The sequence below is a fragment of the Bufo gargarizans genome, chromosome 2, assembly GCF_014858855.1.
Source record: "Bufo gargarizans isolate SCDJY-AF-19 chromosome 2, ASM1485885v1, whole genome shotgun sequence".
NCBI classification, from domain to species: domain Eukaryota; kingdom Metazoa; phylum Chordata; class Amphibia; order Anura; family Bufonidae; genus Bufo; species Bufo gargarizans.
Genome location: NC_058081.1, coordinates 56953487 through 56959340, shown reverse-complemented (window position 1 = coordinate 56959340; position 5854 = coordinate 56953487). Strand labels below are relative to the sequence as shown.

At 42.0% G+C, this 5854-nt stretch overlaps 1 non-coding gene across 1 annotated transcript; it reads right to left on the bottom strand.

The window, feature by feature from the left end:
* Positions 1-1219: 1219 nt before the first annotated feature.
* Positions 1220-1292, bottom strand: TRNAK-UUU. The gene has a single exon. It is a non-coding gene; the product is annotated as a tRNA-Lys (tRNA).
* Between the last annotated feature and the right edge of the window lie 4562 nt (positions 1293-5854).

The window sequence follows — 5854 nt, the reverse complement described above, 5'->3', positions numbered from 1 at the left end:
CTTTACACAGGAGATGTGGCATGAATAATTTAACTGTTTGCAGTGGCCTAATTCATGAGGATGCTCTAAAAATATATATTGCTACTGTCACACACAATTGTCCTTAAAAGGACTTTTAGGTCTCTGAAAAGTTTTTGGTATACAAATCTCCCTATTACACACCCTACACTGTCTGTCCCTTCCTATGCACAGCTCTCCCTAAGGCCTCATGCACACCACCGTTGTTCGGGTCCGCATCCGAGCCGCAGTTTTTGCGGCTCGGATGCGTACCCATTCACTTCATTGGGGCCGCAAAAGATGCGGACAGCACTCCGTGAGCTGTTCGCATCCGTTGCTATTTTCTGTGGCCCCGCAAAAAAATATAACATGTCCTATTCATGTCCATTTTGCGGACAAGAATAGGCATGTCTACAATCAGCCGCCCATTCCGCAAATTGCGGAAGGCACATGGGCGGACCGCAAAAAACAGAACGGTCGTGTGCATGAGGCCTAACACTGAGCAATTTAGTGCAGGTTGCGCTACAAAGAAATATTGCTGGTGTCACACAAGGACTTTTGGGTCTCTGAAACGTTTTTGTAACTAAAAAATATTCAATTACACTCCCTACACTGTCTGTCCCTTCCTATGCTCAGCTCTCCCTGACTTCAAATGAGCCAAACACGTGTCATCAGGTGCTATATAGCACCAGATGACGTGTTCCAGCCAGCCAATCACTGTAATACCAGTAGCCAACATGGCTACTGGTATTACTGTGAGGGCAGTAGTTACCTTCATGTTTATTGGCTGCTTAGCAGCCGCGAAACGTGCGGAAAGTGGACTCGAGCCTTACGCTTGAGCACATGCGGTACTCGGCCGAGCACCGCCATGTGCCTAGCATAGCGATGCTCGAGCCGAACTGGTATTCGGCCGAGCATGCTCGCTCAACACTACTAGCGACACCACTGCCTAAGTCAGGCTGGGCCAACCACCCACTATCTATCTAAAACATTAATCGCCATTGTTATCATTGTACACATAGGACATATCATCTGTAAGAAAAATGGTTAATTAGATTTTGTGGTGTACTCCGAGTGGATCAATACAATCTAGTTTCCTAGTCACTTTTGATGTCTTCATTTTTCTCATCTCTTTTAAACCTTTGCCTTATATACCTAACTTTCATGGCAATAACGTTTTGGAGTTTTGTTTAACATGTTTTTTCCTTATCCTAAATGCTGTTGCGTGAACAGGGACTTGAACCTTGGACCCTCAGATTAAAAGTCTGATGCTCTACCGACTGAGCTATCCAGGCTCTCTGCAGTGTGATTGAAGTCATAACTTTCTGACCGACTGCGTTTCCCTTCTTTTTATAGTTCCACCTTTTACCATACCATGCACTAGTACCTGCTTCCTAGAATTATAAAGGGAACTTTCACATATGTATTAGGGGATTACATTACCAGTGACTTTCTGGTGATAGCACCAGGAAATCAGCTGAGGAGCATGTCAATTACAAATAGGGGTTCGAGATCTAGAACAGAACACTGCCCCCAGTTTGATATGCAAACTGTGACTGACCTGTCGGAAACTTGTTGGGCAGCATAGTGGTTCTAGCCCTCCAGCACCACTTTTTACAGATCTTATCTGTATGACGTTTTGTAAAAAGCAGGTAATTATAGCTCAGTAAAACCTGTATCAATCTGCTGTTGAAGTCACAGAGACATTGCTTTCTATGGCAAATTATTGAGATGGATTTACATGAATTTTTGAGCTTGTAACCACACTCTATGGCTATGACACCCTATCTGCAGCAAGTTCTTGGCAGATCTGAGAGCAAAACCCAGTGAGAGGAATCGAACCTAGGGATTCCTGGGCCCCAGACTGCAGCTCTTCCAATTGAGCTATTCAGCCTTCTGGCAACTCCTGTGCTGAACTTATGCCTAGTTCCTGTGCCTCTAGTTTCGGGTTCCCACCTACCTGGTTTGCTCCACCCTGTTCCCTGATTGAACATCCTATTTAAGCCCAGCCTTGCACTTCCTGCCTTGTGAGATTATTGTGCTCTCAGCCTGTAATCAAGCTTGTCGCTCCTGCGCTGCTGTGAATACTGACACTCATCCTGACTACGGTATTTGCCTACTCCTCTATATTGACGCTTATCCTGTGTACTGACCACTGGCTTCCTCCTGATTACAGTATTTGCCTACTCCTCTATATTTATGCTTATCCTGTGTACCGACCACTGGCTTCCTCCTGACTATGTTTTTAGCCGTGCTATTATCCCAAGTAGTTGCAATAAAAGACTCAGAACCGGACCGTTACAGAATAATCTCGCTCAAAAATGGAGTCTGTTGTGACATCCTTGAGGCAACAAGTGGCTGAGCTTCAGGAGTTTGGTTCTACTTACCAAGAACATTTTTCTAAGTTACAAACCCTGGTGCTGGAGCAACAACAGGAAATGATTGAACTGCAAAAACAAATTCTGAATATGCGCAACTCAGGCTCAGATTTAAATACCCGTATGCCTCTGCCATCAAAGTTCAGTGGGGATCGTCACCATTACCGAGGATTCCTTAATCAATGCCGCATATACTTTCAAATGCAACCAGCTCCTTCTAATAGTGACAGGAAAAGGGTGCTATTTATTATCAATCTTCTGACAGATGAAGCTTTTCCATGGGCCTCCTGTTATGTGGAAAAGAACTGTGTCCTCCTCAATGATTTAGATAACTTTATCACTGCTATGGGTCAAGTTTTTGATTACCCTAATTATTGTGCCACAGCTGAGACCAAATTGCATAATCTTCGACAAGGACATCGCTCAGTTGCTGAATACACAGCGGAATTTCTGACACCACATGGAAACTAGCAGCCCAAAGGAGTCAATTTCAAAGAGGGTTATCAGAGGAAGTAAAGGATGAGCTTGCCAGAGTTGAAGCACCTAATAATTTGTAGGATTTTATTCAGCTGTGCATCGGAATTAATCAGAGACTTACTGAACGTAGAAAAGAGAGAATGCGATATTTGGGAAACAAACCTACCTACTCCTTCAGTCACTCAGCATTTAATGCACAGCAAAAAACTGAATCCTTACCAGAACCTATGCAGATTGATGTAATCCGAAAACCTCTTAGTGCAGTAGAGAAAGAGAGGCGCCATGCAGAAAATCTGTGCCTCTATTGTGGGGGCTCAGGACATTATGCCATTAACTGTCCCAACAAGTTTCAAAGGTCTATAGCCTACGTTTCTGAACTGCCGGATTCAGTTATGCAGACCATCTGTCACGGCCATGGTTATGGTCGTGACTCCTGAACCGCGTGCGGTTGTCAGCGGTCTTTGGTTCGGCTGTCAATCACAGGTGAGGGCTGTGGTATTTGCCTCACCTGTGGTTGCCGCTGGCAACAGTATGTATGTGGCAGCATAGCAGTCTGAGCTGTGTCCTGGCAACTTGCTATGTTGTGCATGCGGTTGTGTGTGTGTGCACTTGGTTTTATGTTATTGTGTGCACTTCCCCTTTAAGTGGTGTTTTCCCTTCCCTGGTGGTGGAAGGGTTAACTCCCTTTCTGTGTGTGTGAGACACTGGGTGTGTCTGTGGCCACTTAGGCCCTTTTAAGCCTCTGTGTTTGGCATGTCTCAGGGGGTTGCTTCAGCCATGCTTAGCTGGAGCAGCCTCCTGTGCATTCCATCTGCCAGTGGGGGCCACCCTTGTGGTCATAAACAAACTGTGACTCTTAGGTTTATGTTGATGTTTTCCTTTGTTATGTTATGCACCTATGGATCTAGCTTCCTGTGTGTTTGTGTGTGTGTGTGTGTGTGTGTGTGTGTGTGTGTGCTGTGTCCATCTGTGTTTGGGTTTGGATACTTGCTGTCTTGCACGGGATCCAGTCTGAGTCTGTGGCAGGTAGGTGTGGAAGTGCTTTTCAGCCTCCTGCCATATCCATAGGCTGTTTATGTTCCTTTCCCTGCAGCTTGGCCAGTGAGACTCCTGTTCATTCGTGTCCAGAAAGAACAGGTCGTCTTACCCTGCTCCTTGTTCCAGGGCAATCCTGAGGGCTAGTAGGGACCCCTAGGCATCCGGTGTATGAGTCCTCCCACCTTCAGGGTTGACTCATATGGATAGGAGTCAGGGTCAGTTTAGGGACACGATAGGAGGTGACCTGCTCCCTAAAACTGTCGTCTTGGTCAAGCAGCGCATAACATCTTCTGGCATCGCATGGCTGAGGGTTTTCCCCATCCTCAGCCGTGACACCATCTTATATGTAACCCAAAACAAGAACAAAATGCATTCATCATCTTCTCATTTTGTCATTCCGATACAGGTCATAATTGGGAGCCATAAAATGCAATTCTCTTCCATGTTATATTCTGGGGCAGGGGGAAATTTAATGGGCTAGAAATTTGCACTTGTTAATAACATTGCGCATAGAACAAAATCCATGCCAATTGATATAGAAACTGTTGATGGATCTCCTTTATCATCTGGAACTGTAACTCACAAGACAGTCAAACTTGGAATCTGTATTGAATGTGATCATCATGAAATTATTAGTTTTCATCTGATTTCTTCTCTCAAGTTTCCAGATATTTTAGGTACTCCATGGTTTGCTAGCCATAATCCTTCTATCAGTAGTAAAACAGAGTATGGTGGCTCTCTATCGCCTATAGCTATGGATGGGTGCTACTAAGCCTAATGACTCACCCAGTCACAAATGAAGTTAAATATAGTATGTAGAAAGGCTGAGCACTCTCCCAATGGACCACACGGAAACTATTCAAAGATTATTAAATTTATTATACCAATATATAGAACTGAAATTCAACAAAATTACAATAAAACTAAATATATAATAAAAATACTTTATAAAAATACTTTATAAAAATACACTATAAAAAATGGTAAAAAATTATACGGATACAGAGCATAATTAATTAAATGGCGTTGGCTTTACAAGAGTATATATCTGACTTTGATAAAGTATGTCCTGGTTATGCAGAAAGATCGATAATTTGCAGGTAATTCGATGTATATATGTTCAACAGTCAGAAGATGAGTAATCAGCTGTATAATAATAATATTTTCGAATGAATATTCGGATAAAATGTCCAGACTGATAATATTTTAGAGTAAATATTCGAGCAAATGTCCAAACTGAAATTGAATACGTGCTTGCGATAATTTAAATACGTGCTTGCGATAATTTATGTTATCGCAAGCACGTATTCAATTTCAGTTTGGACATTTGCTCGAATATTTACTAGAAAATATTATCAGTCTGGACATTTTATCCGAATATTCATTCGAAAATATTATTATTATACAGCTGATTACTCATCTTCTGACTGTTGAACATATATACATCGAATTACCTGCAAATTATCGATCTTTCTGCATAACCAGGACATACTTTATCAAAGTCAGATATAATATACTCTTGTAAAGCCAACGCCATTTAATTAATTATGCTCTGTATCCGTATAATTTTTTACCATTTTTTATAGTGTATTTTTATTATATATTTAGTTTTATTGTAATTTTGTTGAATTTCAGATCTATATATTGGTATAATAAATTTAATAATCTTTGAATAGTTTCCGTGTGGTCCATTGGGAGAGTGCTCAGCCTTTCTACATACTATAATCCTTCTATCAACTGGGAATCAAGGAATGTTACATTTCCTTCTGAATACAGTAAGGACAAGTTTCCAAAATTCCTCATCAGAGTTATGATAAATTGCCGCCTCAATATCAACAGTTTAGTAATGTCTGCAGCAAGAAAAAAGCTGATCAACTACCTCCTCATCGTCCCTACGATTGTCCCATCGAGTTGCTTCCTGGAGCTGCTATTCCTTTTGGCAGAATTTACAATCTCTCCAGAAC